The sequence below is a fragment of the Sturnira hondurensis genome, unplaced genomic scaffold (assembly GCF_014824575.4).
Source record: "Sturnira hondurensis isolate 20B ecotype Veracruz unplaced genomic scaffold, ASM1482457v3 Scaffold0018097, whole genome shotgun sequence".
Taxonomy (NCBI): domain Eukaryota; kingdom Metazoa; phylum Chordata; class Mammalia; order Chiroptera; family Phyllostomidae; genus Sturnira; species Sturnira hondurensis.
The window spans coordinates 3501648-3522603 of record NW_028090728.1 but is presented as its reverse complement, the minus strand read 5'-3'; the positions used below and the strand labels follow the sequence as shown (position 1 = coordinate 3522603).

General features: G+C 43.6%; 1 long non-coding RNA gene across 1 annotated transcript in view; it reads right to left on the bottom strand.

Annotated features, from left to right (window-relative positions):
* LOC119002772 (uncharacterized) overlaps positions 1-20709 on the bottom strand; it is a 36849-nt gene extending 16140 nt beyond the window's left edge. Inside the window, exon 1 of the long non-coding RNA XR_005069802.1 lies at positions 20305-20709. This is a non-coding gene — a long non-coding RNA (uncharacterized LOC119002772). The remainder of the gene's footprint in view (positions 1-20304) is intronic.
* Between the last annotated feature and the right edge of the window lie 247 nt (positions 20710-20956).

Genomic DNA, 20956 nt, shown 5'->3' with positions numbered 1-20956 from the left:
TTGGGTAAAAATTCCATCATCCTTCTGGACAGGAATTAGCTGTGAGGATAAATGAACTCAGTGTTATGAGCAAATCTCTCCTTGCTTTATTTTCCCCATTACTATTCTGTTTTCTTCATCACACACATTTTACATGCAACTATTTCCAAGTGTTAGTTTAATTAGGGACCAACCCTTTGGTTAGTAAATAAATGTGTTTATGCTTTAAAAAACAGCCATTTTATTCTGTTTATGGATTCTGGGGTTCAGGAATCCAAACAAGGTACAGCAGGGAGAACTGGCCTCTGCCACTCGATGTCTGGACCTTCAGCAGAGATGCTGTGAAGGCCATGCTGGTGAAGCTGGGGAGAAACAGGCCATGTTGGAGGCTGCTGGTGGGAGTTCAGGGTGGCTCAGCTGTATCTATCAAAGTGACAAGTGCACGGGCCCTTTGAACCAGCAACTGGTCTTCAGGAAATTACCCCAGAGCAATAGGTGCACACAGGCATCAGTTAGTGGTGCAAGCACATTGGCTGGAGCATCTGAAACTGTGGAAGACTGCTGGGGACCATTTGATAAAATTATGACGCCTGTCACCACAGAGTGCCGCATTCTGTACAAACCAATCCCATGTGTGCTGGCAGTGACCTCCAAGACACAGTTAAGGGGAAAAAACAGGACACTGCACAGTGTGCACAGTATGTGCTCTTTGGATAAAAGAAAATAGTATTTTTAAAATATGTACACACTTGCCTATGTGTAGGCTCTTTGTAAAAAATACATAATATAAGGCCCTGGCTGGTGTAGCTCAGTGGATTGAGCGCGGGCCTGCGAACCACACGATCGTGGTTCGATTCCCAGTCAGGGCACATGCCTGGGTTGCAGGCCAGTTCCAAGCAGGGGACTCCTGAGAGGCAACCGTGCATTGATGTTTCTCTCCTTCTCTCCTTCCCTTCCTCTCTAAAGATAAATGAATAAAATCTTAAAAAAAAACAACCATAATATAAATGTCCATGCTAACATTAGATGTCAAAGGCTAGGCAATGGAAAGATAGGATAAGGGAAACATTTTTCACTGCATGTTGTCTTGCAATTTAAATTTTATATTATGTGAATAATTACTCATTCTGAATTAAAATTCTACTTTTTAAAAGATTTTGTTTATTTATTTTTAGAGAAAGGAAGGGAGGAGAGAGAAAGAAACATCTATGTGTGGTTGCCTCTTGCATGCCCCCTACTGGGGATCAGGCCTGCAAAATCCCAGGCATGTGCCCTGACTGGGAATTGAACCAGCAACTTTTTGGTTCACAGGCTGGCACTCAATCCACTGAGCCACACCAGTCAGGGTTCAATTTCTATTTTTAAAATGCTAAATTTTGATGTTTTAATTGTAAGTTTAAAACTTTTTGTAGAAATATTATATGAAAGATATGGTTTTGAAAGATTTGCCTTTCCTGAGTGCCTACTATGTGCTATGAAACATAAAAATGAGCATACTCTGTTGAGCACATACTCATCTCTACTCCTCTGTAGAACCCTGCACGATATGCAAATAGTATCCTTTGCTTTCATCCCACACTCACCTTTCTAGACTCTTCTCTGCAGTGAGGACTGGGAGTCTGTGAATTTCCCAGACCTCCTTGCCAGCTGATTGCCAGTGGGAGGCACTGGCAGGGGTGTGGAAGATGGGAGGATGGAAAAGCCACCACAGTCCTGAGCTGGTGCACCTCAGGCCATCGAGAGGGCAGCAGCTGCATGTTAGCAGAGCCCCAGCAACTGCAACTGTGGGCCCTGATCAAATTAAACAGAGCTAGACACCTTGCACAGCTTACAGCCAGCTGGTAATCACAAGGTGTTACCTCCCCTGACCAAGGACACTAGAGAGCAAATGGTTTACACTGCTCCTCCCTGACCAGAGAACACACAGCTTAAATCACCTCAGTTGGGGGCAGAGAGGACACAGACCGTTAATGTCATTTGTGCCAGCCTAACCCTAGGATGGATGAACTCGAGGGAACAAATAACAAAAACCCAATTAGAGCCAAATGGACCCAAAATAAAAGTGAAATAATGCAAGAGAACAAAGAATAGTCCCACATTCCCCTATGTGCTCATTTTGACATATCAGTGTACTAAAAACACACCTGAAAATTGATGAATATTCTGCTGGAACCCTCCCCTAAGATCCTCATCCACAAAAGAGAACTAAAAACCCTAAAGACAAAGCTCTGGCGCAGACTCACTCTAGAGCACGTCCATGACACTTCTGGGGCAAGAACTTTTTACTTCCTTTTTCCTATACGCTAAGGGTCCCCATGAGACATATCACCAGGGAAGCAGTGGGCAGCAGCAGCTTGTCCCAGGCTAACCCCCTCATCCTGTCTCCCTTTTTCTGACTTCCTGTGAGCTAACAGCAGCCCTCCTTGGCTCACTGCTTCACTATAACATGACTAGATAGTCAAAGCAGAGCACTGCCTGGGCTTTCTTGTTGCTTGTTCTACCCAAAGCCCTTTCTTGTCTCATTGTCTCCAGCCTTAGTAAACATACTCTGTATATCACCTGGAGTCGTCCTGTGAAATCATGAAATTGTTCCTACAATAAAGTAAAAAACCCACATGTGACAGTCTGGCCTGAAGCAGAACTGCTCCTGATAACATTTCAGTGATCAAACAGGTTTTGGAAGAAAGAGGCCCTGATGAGTGAGTCAGAGCAGAGCAAGCAGCTCCTGTGTCTTATAAAAATGTAATGGGCTTAAATGCCATGTTAAGAGCATGAGACTCCTCTGGTGTAATGGTCAGATGGTTGTTGGGGGCAGTAGGAGGCCTCAGGCACCGTCAATTCATGGGTGTTTCAACCATTCTTGGTTTGGAGGCACTAGGTCCCCTTTGGAGCCTAGGACACTCATTTTTCCAGTGGCCCTCCTTCTGGCAGAGAGCAAAAGGTCCTGGAGGTAGGTGACCCCGCATCAAGTATGAGCATTCCTTCTTTGTGTGTCCTTCTTGTCTTCAAAAATAACATTGCAAGACTTCCAGCCAAGATGGAGGCATAGGTGGAAACACTGTACCTCCTCGCACAACCAAATTTAAAGACAAGAAAGATTTAGAAATAAAAACACAACCAGAACAGACAGATAATTGAACTGTGCCAAAGTCCAACAATGAACCATTCATCCAGACCGGTAAGAGGGGCAGAGTGGGTAGCCGGTGGAGAGGGGTCCCAGCAGGAGAGGCCGTGGTTAGCAGAACCGGGTTCAGGGAGGAAACTTGGTATGCAAGGTGCTTGGCTGACTGAGGACACACCTTTGCGTGCAAATAAAGCAGGCCAAAAAAAGGGCAGTGAGACTGACTGCACAACCCAGGGCCCCAGCAATGGGAAATAAAGCCTAAAAGCACCAACTGAAAAAACTTTCAGGGGTTGAGGTGCTGGGAGAGGCTCCCAGCCTCATAGAAGAATTTGTTGGAGATACCCACAGGGTCCTTGAAGATACACAAGCCCACCCACCCAGGGAACCAGAGCAAGAAGGGCCCAATTTGCTTGTGGGAAGTGGCAGAGTAGACCGAAATTTGAGAGAGAGCAGAACAAGCACCATCGTTCCCTCTCTGACCCCACCCCCCACATACAGCATCACAACCCAGCAACTGGGTTGCCCCACCTTGGTGAACATCTAAGGCTCCGCCCCTCATATGTAACAGGTGTGACAAGACCAAAACATTATGGCTCAAACAGAACAGATCAAAGCCCCAGAGCCGATGCTTCTAAGCGACCAAGAGATAGCCAACCTATCAGATGCACAATTCAAAACACTGGTGATCAGGATGATCACAGAACTGGTTGATTTTGGTCACAAATTAGATGAACAAATGAAGGCTACACTAAGTGAAATGAAGGAAAATGCACAGGGAACTAATAGTGATGGAAAGAAAACTGGGACTCAAATCAAGGGAGTGGACCAGAAAAAAGAAAGAAACAACCAAACAGAAAAGAATGAAAAAACAAGAATTAAAAAAATGAGGAGAGGCTTAGGAACCTCCAGGACATCTTTAAATGTTTCAACATCCGAATTATGGGGTACCAGAAGGGGAAGAGGAAGAACAACAAATGGAAAGTTATTTGAACAAATAATAAAGAACTTCCCCAATCTGGCAAAGGAAATAGATTTCCAGAAGTCCAAGAAGCTCAGAGAGTCCCAAAGAAGTTGGACCCAAGGAGGAACATACCAAGGAATATCATAATTACATTAGCCAATATTAAAATGAAGGAGAGAATTCTAGAAGCAGGAAGAAATAAGGGGACAGTCACCTACAAAGGAGTTCCCATCAGATTGTCTGCTGATTTCTCAAAAGAGACCTTACAGGCAAGAGGGAGCTGGAAAGAGTATTCTAAGTCATGAGATCCAAAGACCTACATCCAAGATTGCTCTATCCAGCAAAGCTTTCATTTAGAATGGAAGGGCAGATAAAGTGCTTCTCAGATAAGGTCAAGTTCAAAAAGTTCATCATCACCAAGCCCTTATTATATGAAATGTTAAAGGGACTTATCTAAGAAAAAGAAGATAAAAAATATGAACAGTGAAAGGACAGCAAATTCACAGTTACTAACCACCACACCTAAAACAAAAGCAAACTAAGAGGACAGCTAGATCAGGAGTGGAACCATAGAAATGGAGATCACAAGGAGGGTTAATAATAGGGGAGTGGGAGGAGCAGAGAGGGGAAGAAGGTACAGAGAATAAGTAGCATAGACAGTGGGGAGAAAATAGGGGGAGGGCAAGAGTAGTGTGGGAAATGTAGAAGCTAAAGAACTTATGACACATGGACATGAACTAAAGGGCGGGGATGTAGGGGGCAGGGGCTTGTAGGGTGGAGGGGAATGAAGGGGGGAAATGGGACAACTGTAATGGCATAATGAATAAAGTATATTAAAAAAAGAAAAACTTAAAACAGTAGGAGAAAAAAAGAATAACATTGCCTCTTTGATGTCCATGATAGCCCAGATGCTGAGTGACCTTGAGGTGGTATAAGGCTTAAAGCTAGGACTAGCATGTAAGCCTTTTGTTTCCGTCAGGTGGCTTTTTGCTCTTCCTCTGCCCTGTCTTGGTTGTTAAAAACCTGAAACCTACCTCTACCAGTTGCTCAGTGAGGGTCTGGGGTCCCAAGGCTAGTTTTCATAATGTTTGTCTGATGTTTGGGGCTGCCTGCTGGATAAAATGTGTCCCCAGAAGAGCTTGGCCCTTAACAGATTTAGAGGCAATGTCTGTATATTTCTGTAAAGCTTTTGTTAATTGTCTCAATTGAGCAGAGCTTTTATTCTTTTAGTGATTTTTTTATTGTGTCATAATTAACAGGCTTGATAGTGTATGTTCCCCCCCCTCTATGAGACAAGTAATCACGTGGGTCCGGCAGTCCCTTCCCTCTCATCCTTTATCTGTCCGTTTGATAGACCCAATTAGGGTCCTGATGTGGGATTGTGTCTCCCCCTGGTTGGTATATGTGATGTTGAGTATAATGATTGATTAATTCACCAGCATTAAGTCCTGGCAGCTTCTGTATATGCTGCCTTCTATTGACAGTGCGGCAGTTGGAAGGACTAAGCTGGTGCTGTCTGCTGTTGTGGTGCCATTTGGTGAGCAGGCCTGAGACCTTATTACACGTGACAGCTATTTTACTCTTCTGAGCTTGTGTCCCCAGGACTGGAAACCACTGGAAAGCAAGAACAGAACATGACTAACCACTCCCCACAGCTGCAGCAAAAGATAACATTGGAAGAAACTGCAGCTCCCAAAAAACCACACAAAATCTCCTGTGTTATGACATCCCCCACAACCCAGGGGCCATACAACAGTACCCTTTATAATCCAATTATAACCCCATAAATGCTCAAAGCCCCCACCCATCAGTGCTGGTGTATCTCTCTGCACCATGCCCCTCTCCTCTCTTGGAGAGTGAATAAAACCTTCACTCTTTGCACTTTCTTCTCTTTGTGAATTCTTTCCCAGCCTCACCCACCGACCACCCTGACAACAGTGGGAGAGGACAATTTGTAAATCACTCTAAGTCAGGCCATAAATCAGTGTCAACTGATTGAACCCCTCTGTGAATTTGCTAGGGTCTTTGGAAAACTGACCAAGTTTTTCTTTGCAACGGGCCAGGTCAGACATAGAAAAGGACACATGTACCTGAATAATTACCTCACCAGGCTCCCTGTTTGCCACCTCCCTCAGAGGTAACACAGTAGGGTTCCGGTGACAATGGGTTCCGCTCTGGGGGTGGCAGGACTGTAAGCAGGAGCGAGTGCCAGCAGTTCTGCAGCAGAGGAGGGACTGAGGCGTGGCAGCTGCCCTTTGGGGGGTGGCAGGGGAGCAAGCTGGGAAGCAGGCTGTTCCACCCCTGGACTGGTTTTGTTTGGCCCTCCTAGAGACAGAGGAGGCATCTTGCCATGTCTGTGAGAAAGGTATCCTCTAATTCACCTGACGTTGTGGGAACACACATCCCACGAGACTCCCTTAAAGCCCTGTCTTAGTCAAGGGCGATACACACCTGAATATGAATGAAGTATTTCCCTCCATTTGCCTTCAGTTTTGCAAAACAAATCTAATTGGAAAATAGTGTTGTAATTTAGAAAATTATGTATAGGCCAGATTTCTCTGTCCCCGAGATTGTACTGAGGCCAGACAACTTTGCAAAATAAAACAAGGCACTTTTTCTTTGGGTTATTGTCCTTAAAGGTGTACTAATTGTTAAGGAGACACCCTGGGTGGGGGTCCCAGGAAATGCTTCTGGTGCCGCCCATGTCGCCTTTGTCTCACCTGGTCAGCACAGCTGTTGGCAGCTCAGGGGGCCTCCAGTACCACACACAGGGCACAAGACAAATTGTCAATGTAGTTATTTCTCAGAGTTCTATAACTATTTGTTTAGTTTAAAGGTATGACTTGTGCATTTGTTTTTTGAAATTTGTAATTTAGAATAGGTCCAAGTTTTCTAAAGGATTTTTAAAAAGATGAAATGTATTTGCAAATGCATCAGAATAAAACAGACTGTTTTTTTTAAAGATTTTATTTATTTATCTTTAGAAGGGAAAGGAAGGAGAGAAGGAAAGAAGTATCAATATACGGTTGCCTCTCGTGAGTCCCCTGCTGGGAACTGGCCTGCAACCCAGGCATGTGCCCTGACTGGGAATCGAACCGCGATTGTTTGGTTCGCAGGCCGCGCTCAATCCACTGAGCTATGCCAGCCAGGGCACAATGACTGTTTTTAAATGACAAAAACCCAAATGATGTTGTCACAGAGTTTATTATGATGCAGTCGAGATGGAACCCTGTCCTTTCTGCGAGACACACCATTCCAAAAACACAATCAGAATTATAAATAAAAGTGTATCAGAATTCTGTAGACTTTCGCAGATTTTTTGTATAATCTCAAGTACATTCATTTTAACAAATAAAATATATGTATATAAATAGAATATAGCTATTATTTTTTATTGGAAAAAGCTTCCCATGCATTTTTAAATATATTACGTTAGCCTAATTGGTTTAAACTTTCTTTTAAGGAGAAAAAAATAAATCCTTGAGGTATTTCAGGGGCTAATGGGAATAACTCAAAGCTATTTCTAGCTTAAGAGAAAGTCTTTTAAAATTTAATTGAAAACAATAAAAAACGGAAAAAAATTAAATCCTGGAACTTATAAGACACTGAAGAAAAAACTAAAGAAGATACAAAAAAGTGGAAGCATATACTGTGTTCATGGATAGGAAGAATTAACATCATGAAAATGTCCATACTAGAAAAGCAGTCTACAGATTCAATGTAATGCCTATCAACATACCAATGACGTATCTCACAGAAGTAGAACAAATATTTCTAAAATTTATGTGGAACTACAAAAGGCCCTGAATAGCAACAGCAATCTTGAGAAAGAAGAATAAAGTTGGAGGAATCATTCTACCTAACATCAAACTATATTGTAAGGCCATAGTATTCAAAACAGCATGTTACTGGCATAAAAACAGATACATAAATCAATGGATCAGAATACAGAGCCCAGAAATAAACCCACATCTTTATAGTAAATTAATATTCAACAGAGGAAGCAAACACATACAATGGGCTAAAGATAATTTATTCAATAAATGATGCTGGCAAAATTGGACAGGTATGTGCAGAAAAATGAAACCAGACCACCATGTTACACCACACGCAAGAATAAATTCCAAATGGACGATAGACCTAAATGTTTGACTTGAAACCATAAAAATTTTAGGAGAAAATATAGGCAATAAAATCTCAGACAAAACTCATAGCAATATTTTTTTCTGATATATCTTCTCAGACAAGGCAAACAAAAGAAAAATAAACAAATGGGACTACATCAAACTAAAAAGTTTTTGCACAGCAAAGAAAACCATCAACAAAATGAAAAGACAACCCAATGAATGGGAGAACATATTTGCCAATAATACATAAATAAGGGGTTCATATCCAAAATTTGTATAAAACTTATAAAACTCAACAGCAAGAAAACAAAAAATCCAATTAAAAAATGGGCAGATGACCTAAATAGACACTTTTCCAAAGAGGACACACAGATGGCCAATAGACATACGAAAAGCTGCTCAGCATCACTAATCATCAGAGAAATGCAAATTAAGATCACAATAAGATATCAACTCACACTGATCAGAATGGCTATCATGAATAAATCAACAAAGGCTGGCAAGAATGTGAAGAAAGGGGAGCACTTTTGCACTGTTGGTGGGAATGCTGATTGGTGTAGCCACTATGGAAAACAGTATGGAGTTACATCAAAAACATAAATATGAGCCCTGGCTGGTTTGGCTCAGTGGATTGAGCACTGGTCTGTGGACCAATAGGTCGCTCGTTCAATTCCCAGTCAGGGCACATGCCTGGGTTGTGGGTTGTGGAACAGGTGCCCAGTTTGGGGCATAAGAGAGGCAACTGATTGATGATCTCTTGCACATTGCTGTTTCCCTCCCTCTCTTTCCTCCTTTCTTCCCCTCTATCTAAAAGTACATAAATAAAATATTTAAATTAAAAATGGAATGACAACAAACTCACAACTATCAACAACTGAACCTGAAAAAAACAAAAAACAGCCCTGGCTGGTGCAGCTCAGTGGATTGAGCATGGGCCTGGGAACAAAGGAGTTGCCAGTTTGATTCCCAGTGGGAGAGCATGCCTGGGTTGCAGCAAGGTTCCCAGTGGGGGGCGCATGGGGGGTGATCATACATTAGTGTTTATCTCCCTTTCTTTCTCTCTCCCTCCCTGCTGTCTAAAAATAAATAAATTAAATGTTTTTTAATTAATTAATTAAAAACCAAAAACAAACTAAGCAAACAACTAGAACAGGAACAGAATCACAGAAATGGAGATCACATGGAGGGGTATCAGCAGGGAGGGGGAGAATAGGGGGAAAGATACAGGGAATAGGAAACATAATTGGTAGGTACAAAATAGGCAGGGGGAAGTTAAGAAAAGTATGGGAAATGGAGAAGCCAAAGAAGTTATATATATGACCCATGGACATGAACTAAGGCAGGGGGAATGCTGGAGGAGGGTACTGGGCAGAGGGGAAAAAATGAGACAACTGTAATAGCATAATCAATAAAATGTACTTAAAAAATAAAGATACAGCAGATAAAAAATAAAAATGGAACTGCCTTATGACCCAGTGATTCTTCTTCTGGGAATTTATCCAAAGAAACTGAAACACTAATTTGAAAGAATATGTCCACCCTTATGTCAGCATTATTTACAATTGCCAAGATATGGAAGCAGACCAAGTGTCCATCAATAGATGAGTGGATAAAACAACTATGGCACATTTACACAATGGAACACTACTTGCCTGTAAAAAAGAAGAAAATTTCACCCTTGGTGACAGCATGGGTGAACTTAGAGAACATTTTGCCAAGTGAAAGAAGTCAATTAGAGAAAGACAAATACCATATGACCACATTCATATGTGGAGAATAATGAACAAAACAAACTAGCAAGCAAATTAGAGACAGACTCATAGACAGAGAGCAGGCTGACAGCTCTGGGGGTGTGGTGTGGTGGAGGAGTGGAGCAAAAAGGAAAAAGGGCTCATGGACAGGAACAGCAGTGTGGTGACTGGTAAGGGGGTTCCTGGGGGAGGGGAGAGCTATGGTTGGAAGTAGTTGAGGGTATAAGGGGGATAAATAGTAATGGGAAAAGAACAATAAGAAATAAACTATTAGCCCTGGCTGGTGTGGCTCAATGAATTGAGTGTCGGCCTGTGGACCAAGGGGTCACTTGTTCGATTCCCAGTCTAGGGTACATGCCTGGGTTGCAGACCAGATCCCAAGTTGGGGGCATGTGAGAGGCAACCACACATTGATGTTCTCTACCTCTCTTTCTCCTTCCCCTCCCTTCTCTCTAAAAAATTCTAAATAAAAATCTTTTTAAAAGCCTATTAAAAAATAAAATTCCATAAAATTTAAATCCTGAGAAGTGTGTCAAATATATTTGACCTAAACATTATATATTGTTATAAAATAATGTTAGATTATTTATTTACCTAAGGTGGCAATAATAGGTATGAAACATTAATATAAACTAACAAAACCTCAGTTCTTAGGATAGAGAGAAAGGATTTTCTTGCAAGTTAAGGATCTGATTTAAAAAAAGTATCTGATTACCATATGTCACAATATGAATATAACTATTTTAATAAAACACAGAATCTTTTTTTAGGCAGATATAGGAAAATGTATTTCTTCTCTGTAATAGACTAAAAAAGAATTAAATCAGTTTTGTATTAGTTTATTTTTTTAATATTTAAAACCAACTCCTTTCTTCCTTAAAAGCATATTTTTGTATCTCATACTTTCTAACATTAAAGCCTATATTTTTTCCAACTTCACTATAATTTTTAACTTTTAGAAACCTTAATTTCTAGTGAGGCTTACTTCAAATAGAGAATAAGATAGACTCATTAACAGATCCAAATTAATGCTTTAGATTTCCAGTAATAAAAGTCCAAAAGTAAGTGAACTTGAGACTTGTCTAGTAATTAATGCTTCAGTATTTTGTGTTAATAACTTTAAAAGACATTAATCAAACTTAAACCAGCTTTAATATTAAATATTTTCCCAGACCACGTGATTCTGAAAAAACATTGGAAATAGTTCTTATTGTATTACTATGCACATAAACAGTTTTATTAATAATTACAGAGAAGACAATATGTATTTTTATTTGTTCTTAACCACCTTTAAGAAGGGTGGAGAAGTGGGGGTGGAAATATCAGGCTTGGTTTTGGGGGGATTTTTTTATTTTAAGATTTTACTTATTCACTTTTAGAGAGGAAGGGGAGGGAGAAAGAGAGGGAGGGAAACATCAATGTGTGGTCGCCTCCCACACCACCAACTGGATACTTGGCCTGCAACCCAGACACGTGCTGTAGACCAGGAATTGGACCAGCAACCCTGGTTTTCAGGCTGGCACTCAACCCACTGAGCCACACCCGCCAGGGCTCAGGCTTGGGTTTTAAAACTTGCACTGTCCCCCGCTTTTTACATCACTAATTACCCAGCAGGAAAATGTGTTGAAACTATCAGCGAAAGCTTTAAAGGTCATGAATGGGTTGTATCCACAAAGTCTCGATCTAATTTAAGGAATTAACACATGTAACGTCCCAAATTGTGTTCAGAGTGGAGAGAGAGAAACCCAGTACCAGAAGATGCAATGTAGCATGAGAAGAGTGCCCTTGGCAGAACTGATGTAACAAATGCTTCAGACAGAGGACCTGGAGTTATGGTGTGAGTAGAGAAATGTGCTGTCAGCACGTCTACCCTGTGCCCTGAGGGTGGCCTTACCAAGGACTAGGGCTACATGCCCCAGGGATGGATTTACCCCATGCAGACAGGAGCTCAACTCCATGACAAACAAGGGGGGAGGGCAGGCGTCCCTTTGGATGTGTGGATGGTAGGTTCTGACTCACTGGACCCTGTCACCCAGGTGTCACCTGGGGACAGTGGTGTGTGGGTGGGTGACTCCATGTCCAGAGGGCAGGTTTATATTCCATCTTGGAATAGACAAGTTTCTTTTTCACAAAGAATTAACTCCACAGCTGACAGGTAGTTTCCCTTCACTGGTGATGAGAAGTATGTAGGATGAATGAGAGATTGAGGAAGAGAAGGTAACTCTAGGTCCCATGCTGGGTGCCAGAATGTTACCGGACAGGCATTGTCCCAGAGATCTTCCCTGTGCTGGCCTGTGGTATGTGGGCTCTTGACTTCGAAGGAAAGATTTCACAGGACGAGTCCAGGTGATTTGGAGAGTACGTTACTAAAGCTGGGGACAGTGAGACAAAAGAAGGGCTTAGTTTAGAAGAAGCCACAGGAGAGCCCAGGCGGTGCTCTGCTTTGGCTCCATAGAAACGTTATACAGGAAAGAAGTGAGCCAAGGCGGGGCTGCTGTAGCTCACTGGGAAGTCAGAGACAAGGGGCCTTGGAGACAGGTTCAAGGGGATAGTCTGGCTTGAGCTGCCGCTGCCCTCTGCTCCCCTGGTTGCAAGTCTTGTGGGGACCCTTGCAGCGTAGGAGAAAGTAAAAAGTTCATGCCCAAGAAGGGTCACGGGCATGCTCTAGGGCGAGCCTGCAACAACTCTTTGTCTTGAGGGTTTCTATTTCTCTTGTGTGAATGAGAATCTTCGGGGAATCTTAGTAATTTAGCAGAATATTCATCAGTTTTCAGGTGCATTTTTAATATGTTGATGTGTCAAAATGAGTGCATAGGGGAATTTGGGATGATTCTTTTTTGTTTTATTTTACTCTTATTTTGGATCCACCTGGCTCTAATTAGGTTTTTGTTATTTGTTTTTCTGACTTTACCTGTCCTTGGGTTTCATTGGCATAAATGGCATTAATTAGGTCTCTGTCCTCCATGTCCCTGACCGGCATGATTTAAGCTGTGTGTTCTCTGGTCAGGGAGGAGCAGTGCAAGTCACTCACTCTCAAGGGTCTCTGGTTGGTGGACTTAAGGTTTTGTAATTCACTAGCTGGCTATAAAGTGTTTGAAGTGTCTGGCTTGTTTCACTTTTTGTCTTCACTTTCCTATTCCACGTGCCCAGGGGTTTTCCTAGCTTCTCACTCTCCCGTCACGGTGGCAGCAGCTGCACGTCAGTAGAGCCCCAGCAAGTGTGACTTCTGGCAGCAGGAATCATGGTTTGGGGAAAATACTATTTTTGCTTTTGCTCTTCTACCTGAGTGGCCAGAGCTGGTCCCTCAAGTTACTAGCCTGTGGGTGTCCTTACTGCCCTCTTGCTTCTCCTGCCCACCCAAGACCTCTGTAAACAATGGCCTGATGAAATTCCTTCTGTTTGATATAACTAGGGTGGCTTCCCCCCCCTAAATAGACACTGACTAATATAGGTAAAATGACCATTTTACAGTTGAGAAACTTGCAGAGGGAGGAAATGACTTAACCAAAGGGCGAACCCAGGAGCTCTCCTGCCTCACTATATTCCAGCTGCCTTGGTCCCATTCCTGGGCTAAGCTCCAATGGCCCTCCAGAGACTCATACCTGTTCTCTAGGTGAAGAACAGTCTATCTCTAGCTCTTCTTGTCCATATTCTTTCTCTTCATTCAGGTTCCATGCAAATGTTACATCTTGAAACGGGTCCTTTTGCCCTATTACATCATCCTGCTTAATTTCTTCTTACTACTTACACTCTGAAGACATTTATTTACTTCGTTGTTTTCCCACTGGACTGGAAAGTCCATGAGACCAGAAAGTGTTTTTTGTTTGCTTGTTTTTGTTTTGTGTTTTGAGAGAGAGTGAGGAAAGGAGAGAGAGATAGGTAAATAAATAGAAAGAAACAGGACTTCCAACAAGATGGAGGAGTAGGTGGAAACACTGTGCCTTCTCCCACAACCAAGTTTGAATACAACAAAGTTTTAGTAAACAAAAACACACCCAGACCGGTAAGAGGGGCGGAGCCAGCAGCAGAGCAGGGAGGGGCAGGAAAAATCCCCCGACCAAGGCGCCCAGGAAGCTGTGGCACGGATCCCAGGTGTGGCATCAGGCGGACCCAGTGAGGGTGTAAGGCGGCAGGCTGACCACAGTCACACATTTGCGTGCAGATAAACCAGCGAAGGAGCGAGCAGTGAGATGGACCACACAGGCCACAGCGGCAGGAAGCAGCAGAGGGGACCGCCATTGCCCCTCTCTGACCCCGCCCCCACATACAGCATCACAACCCAGCCACTGAGTTGCCGAACCCTGGTGAACACCTAGGGCTCCGCTTCTCATACGTAACAGGCACAAACAGTCCAAAATATGGCTCAAAAAGAACTCAAAGCCCCAGAGCCAATAACTCTAAGCAAAAAAGAAATAGTGAACCTCTCAGATGCACAGTTCAAAACACTGGTGTTCAGGATGCTTACAGAACTGGTTGATTATAGTCACAAATTAGAGGAACAAATGAAGGCTAAACTAATTGAAATGAACAGAAATGCACAGGAAATCAATAGCGATGGAAAGGAAACTGGGACTCAAATCAAGGGAGTGGACCAGAAGGAAGGAAAAAATGACCAAACAGAAAATTACGAAGAAACAAGAATTCAAAAAAATGAGGAGAGGCTTAGGAACCTCCAGGGCATCTTTTTTTTAAGATTTTATTTATTTATCTTTTAGAGGGGAAGGGAAGGAGAGAGGGAGAGAAATATCAATGTATGGTTGCCTCTCATGCATCCACTGTTGGGAACTGGCCTGCAACTCAGGTATGTGCCCTGGCTGGGAATCGAACCGTGATCGTCTGGTTCGCAGGCCCTCACTCAATCCACCGAGCTATATCAGCCAGGGCCCCTCCAGGACATCTTTAAACGTTCCAACATCCAAATTATAGGGGTACCAGAAGGGGAAAAGAAACAGCCATGAATGGAAAACTTATTTGAACAAATAATAAAGGAGAACTTCCCCAGTCTGGCAAAGGAAATACACTTCCAGGAAATCCAGGAAGCTCAGAGAGTCCCAAAGAAGTTTGACCCAAGAAGGAACACACCAAGGCATATCATAATTACATTAGCCAAGATTCAAATGAAGGAGAGAATCCTAGAAGCAGCAAGAGATAGGGGACAGTCACCTACAAAGGACTTCCCATCAGACTGTCAGCGGATTTCTCAAAAGAGACCTTACAGGCAAGAAGGGGCTGGAAAGAAGTATTTCAAGTCATGAAATCCAAAGACCTACAGCCAAGATTGCTCTATCCAGCAAAGCTTTCATTTAGAATGGAAGGACAGATAAAGTGCTTCTCAGATAAGATCAAATTCAAGGAGTTCATCATCACCAAGCCCTTATCATATGAAATGTTAAAGGGACTTATCTAAGAAAAAGAAGATAAAAAATATGAACAGTGAAAGGACAGCAAACTCACAGTTATTAACAACCACACCTAAAACAAAAGCAAACTTAGAGGACAGCTAGATCAGGAGTGGAACCATAGAAATGAAGATCACATGGAGGGTTAGCAACAGTGGAGTGGGAGGAGGAGAAGGGGGGAGAAGGTACAGAGAATAAGTAACACAGATGGTAGGTAGAAAATAGATAGGGGAGAGGACAAGAATAGTAGGGGAAATATAAAATCTAAAGAACTTGAGACACATGGTCATAAACTAAAGGAGGGGGGAATGGTGGGGGAGGGGTGTGCAGGGGAGAGGGGAATGAAGGGGGGAATAGAACAACTGTAATGGCATAATCAATAAAATATATTTTTTTAAAAAAAGAAAGAAACATCATCTGTTGTTTCACTTATCTATGCATTCATTAGTAGATTCTTGTATGCGCCCTGACTGGGAATTGAACCTGCAACCTTAGCATATAGGGATGATGCTCTAATCAACTGAGCTACCTGGACAGGGCAACCGTGTATTTCTTACCAACTGCTGTGTCTCTTGTGCCTAAGCATACCTGGCACTGAGTGTGCATCCAACAGTTATTTGCTAGAACAATGAATAAATTTTTAAAAAGTAGTAAGAGAAGTGACATACTGTTTTTGAGAACCAGCTAGGCCCCAAATTCCCACTGCCTGCCTGTCTGCCAGCAGGTCACGGTCTTATCAGAGTTCCCACTGCATGGAAGCCTATGGAATCCCAATTCCCACCATTTAGGACTTGCCCTCCAGGGGTGCTCAGTTACTACATGCTGACCGAATCTGCCCATTCCAGAAGATAACAGTGATCAAGAGGCAACATTCTATGGGGGCTCAGCTCAAGTCAACAGACCAGAAGCAGATAGCATGTTAGAAGTTAAGCGCAAGAGGCCGGGAGATGGGAAGATTATCCTATCCAGTTGTTTCAGCATTAACACTTCCCCTATGTGCTACACGTGGGCCCAGGACCTGTCTTTGTTAGCAATGATGGTGGATTTCTGGAGCTCTTCCTGCAAGGCACCATGGTACACTGTGTCATAATATCTAGAACCAGGCAACTTGGGTTGAAATACTGGTGTGTTACGGACTGACAGCGGGACCTTGGCAAAGCATTCGGGTCCTCCTGGACTTGGTTTCCTCATTTACAAAATGAGAAATTTGATTAAAACGGTGTCACTTTCATAAGGTTGTTGTGAAGATCAAGAGTTAAGTCACTTAAAATATTTAGAACAGGGCTTGGCACCCACAAGTTCTTTATTGTTACCTTGTGCTCTTCTAAGTTCCATACATGTGTCATGTTACATAAGATCTTATGAAGAGAGGTCCTGATATCAACCACATGTTACAAACCATAAAACTGAGAAACAGAGTAGTAAATAAGCAGCGCCTTACCAGAGTGTGCAGCCAAGCTTCAAACGCAGCTGCCTAGAATCCCTAGAAACTCTCTTAGTCACTACACCGGTCCAGAAAAAACGACCTATCGGTAGGTAGTGACAAAGCAACACGGTGGTTGTTCAGAGGCCTCTAGCGCACCCTACAGGAGGAGCTGTACTCCTGAGGGATCAGACGGGCCCGAAGTCTAGAACAGAGATTTTTGGCCTTTTTCATCTTATGGCACACATAAAGTAATTAAATTCTGTAGCATACAAAAAGAATGCACTGTATTTTTGTCTATTTGAAAAAATAGATATAATTTTGATTGATTTAGAAAAAAATAATAAAATTACCTACCTTTTTTGCTCCCAAGTGACTACTTAAAATAATCAGGTGTCTATATTTGTAAATAAGGACTCATGGTACTAAGATTTAACCAATCAGAAGCAAATTTATTATGCGACATACCAATAAGATGCAACTCTATTATATGACCTATATATTTATAGTTCAAGACAGGGCATTCGCACTGAGGGCTATTGTGTTGGCTGTTATAATTTTTTTAATATAACAATCTAAGAAAAAAGAGGTCAATGCCCCCGAATAGTCAGGTATTACATGTTTTAAAAATTCTTGCACACCAGGTGAAAATTGCTGGTCTAGAAACATGGTTGACTGGGAGAGAAAGGCATTCGGGCAAAACATGGAATATCTGGGGACCCACAAACCCTGCATTTGCTATCCTGGCAAGTTCCAGGCAGGTGAAAAGGCAGTTGAAGCTGGAGGAGTAGACGACCTCCAAACTGTGGAGGAGTCTTTAGATTGTGCTAAAGACCTTAAATTTGTGGAATTTAATGAGAGACTGAGACAATGTGACAATGTGTTGCTGGTAGAAGTGGGGTCCTTGCAGTGTCAGAAGCATCTCAGGACCACGACTGGAGAGATGTGATGTGGTGGTAAGGTTTCTGGAAGCCGGAGCAAACACAAAGGACTGTCCCTGATTCGGCTCTGCCCCACTATGGAAAAAGTCGATTTATCTTCATCAGGCCCAAAAATAGGGCCAGTGTCCAGAAATTCTGTGTCATGCCAAGGCTTAGTCCAGTTTAGTCCCTGTCCCCATCTGGCTAGCTTAGTCTATTCCCAGCTGTGTTTTGCCTGGTGCTGTGCCCAGACGCGCACTTGGAGCATGTGCTTGCAGTCCACATGGCTGCCAGACACCGAAAGGCTGCTAGGTCCACATGGCTGCTATTTAGAGATTGTGTGAGTGCAGGAGCACACAGACAGGCAAATGTGTGTTACTGAACCCCACACCTCTGCTAAACTTGGATTATATTCTTGGGCTTGGAAAGGACCAGGTGCTCTTTCAAAGTAACCGATCAATTTCCCAACCGGTCGCAGGCTTGCGTTCAGTCCTCTACCTAAGCAATCTATTTCCTAGATCTTCTCGGTTCTGTGTTCCTTATCCAACTCGATCCTTTTCCCAGACTAGACAGACAGGCCTTTATGGTCATCAAAGTCTAGGTGAATAGGCCAGTTGTACCCAGGAGACTGGAAAGCTGGTATTTCTGTTATCGTAGGTAGTTAACTAGTTATTAATAAGAAAGGAAGCAAAGGAGATTAGACATTGAGTACAACCAGTTTAATAAACTGGGGAGCCACAAGCCTGTTTGCTTAGTTCAGAAGCTATAGCTTCACAAACTCCAGGGGATGGTAGCATTTCTCAACCAATGGGATTAACATTCCTCTCCCACCCCACTCTGGTACCAGATTGTTGGGGAAGCAGAAGGAGGGAAGCACATGTACAACTTAAGTCAAAATTGTGCAGGGGGGAGCACTCGTCCGTAGAGGACTGTCAGACTAACCTGGGAAGGAGATCCACTGGCTAGGGCAGGGGTGTCAAACTCATTTTCACAGGGGGCCACATCAGCTTCGAGGTTGCCTTCAAAGGGCTGAATGTAATTTTAGGACTGTATAAATGTAACTACTCCTTAACTAGGGGCAAGAAGCTCGGCAGCACTGCTACCTGGTAGAAACAAGGTGCTGGGCCCGATAAAATAAGGTGAAGGGCCAGATTCAGCCTGTGGGCCTTGTGTTTGCCACCTGTGGGATAGGGGGTGGCTTCATCAACAGCCTGCAAAAGCTTGGGGTGTTGATTGGTTATTTTGGAAAAGCTCTTGGTTATAACCCCAAGGGAACAAAGAAGCACTCTCTCTCTCTCTCTAACCCTCACTCACCCTGTTCATTCATGTGCTCTCTCTTGCCCAGGAACACACACAGCCATGTGGGTCCAGCAGCCAACTAGGGCCCACAGTGGACCACACAGGCTCCAAAGAACTAAGCTTTAACATGAAACAGAAACTCTGGACACTGGGCTTTGTTTTGGCCTTGCTGAGGACATGGTTGGACTTTTTTCCATGGTGGGACAAAAGGAGATGGATCATTGGAAACGCAGGGGCAGACTACCCGAATAAACCTTGTCACAGCACAACCTTTCTTGTGTGGGACCACTGAAATGCTTTTTTTGTGTGATCTTGTGGAAGAGCCCAATTTCCACTGGCAACACTTCCTTCCTACATGAAGGAAGTAGAGGTGTAATTTTGCTGGGTGGAGCAATGCTCCAATCCCCTGGGTTTCCTATGAATGTTTCAACTTCCTAATAAAACAGGCTTATTATCTAATTCAGCTCCCTGGTTGATTAGGCTTCTTAATGTCTGATTCCCTTTACTCACTTCCTTTATTTTTAAAAAAGATTTTTAAAATTGATTTTAGAGAAAGAGGGAGGGGTGTGTGTGTGTAAGGGGGAGAAAGGAGCCGGGGAGAAAGATTTGCTGTTCCACCCAGATTTGCACTTCTTGGTTCTCATATGTGCCCCAACTGACAGGGATTGATCCTGCCATCTTGGTATATCTGGACATCGCTTTAATGAGCTTAACTACCTGGCCATGGCTGCTCCCTTCCTTTGTTAATATCTAACTACCTACACTAATAAATGAAAACCCAAAAGGGATCCTCATTGGCGAGTTGCATCTACACCTGTCAGCCCTCCTGCCCTGGCTTGCTGAGTTCCCCCAGACCCTGGTGCTGAAAGCATGTGCAGTGCTTCCTCTGTCTCTGAATCTGGAGCAGATTTAGGCATGAGTTGCTCAAATATTTATGAAACCAATTAATATCTAGTAATATTGCCTGTGGAAAGGACGGGGGGCTAGAAGTTTAAATACAGCAAAGGACTCCCCCTCCCTCCCCCCCCCCCCCCAATTAGCCCACAGGTCTCCAGGAGTCTAGGAATCACTGAGTTTGTTCAGTCCATGCTGACTCTTGACCACAACACGGTCCGGGTAGGAAAATGCCATGTCCTGGTCAGGGCTCCCATCAGATGGGATGATTCATTCAGCACGAGTCTTCAAAGACACCCAAATATAAGATTATGTTCACTGCGGACTGTACTAGTGGGGTGTGTGGCCGGGACTGAAGGGACCCAGTGGATCTATTTAAAGTGGACTTTTCTCTATGGCAGGAAACTACTTTTCCCATAGCACTGACCTTTCTTTCTTTGCTTACAGACTGTCTTCCAACAATCTGCTAGCAGGGGCCTCCGTGAGCCGGGACCACGTCGTCTCACCTACAAAGGATTGCAGGAGCATCGGTAATTTGGGGAATGGAGCAGGAACTGCGACCGCCTCCCAGAGGGCCCGGGGGCGTCTCCCGTCCCTTGGTAACCTTAATAGAGCCAGCTGTCAGGGGCAGGTTCAGTCCTCTTCGCCTAAGGCGATGCGTACGAGCCAGCCTTAGCCCGCGGCGGACACAGCCTGGAAGCGCGGCGCCCCTTCGGCGGCAGCAGGCAACGCCGCGACACCTCTCGCGCGGCGCTCTGGGAGTTGTAGGCACCTTCCATTTCATTCCACTTTAGCTTCTTGTTCTCGAAATCCCAGCACGTAAAAGCGGATGGGAGCCCCACTCCCAAGCTGTGAACTCTGAGGAACTTCAATTTCTAAAAAAGTGAGTGAATAAGGCCTTCCCTAGGACAGTCCCTTGTACACCGCCTGGGGTGAGAACTACATTTTCCAGGGGATCTCGGAGAGGCGGGCCTCCGTAGCGCAGTGCATTGTGAGCATTGTAGTCCAAATATGTCTCAGGTTGTACCTCCGGAGCGGTCGCGTGTTGCAGAGCGTACTACATTTCCCTTCCGCCCGCC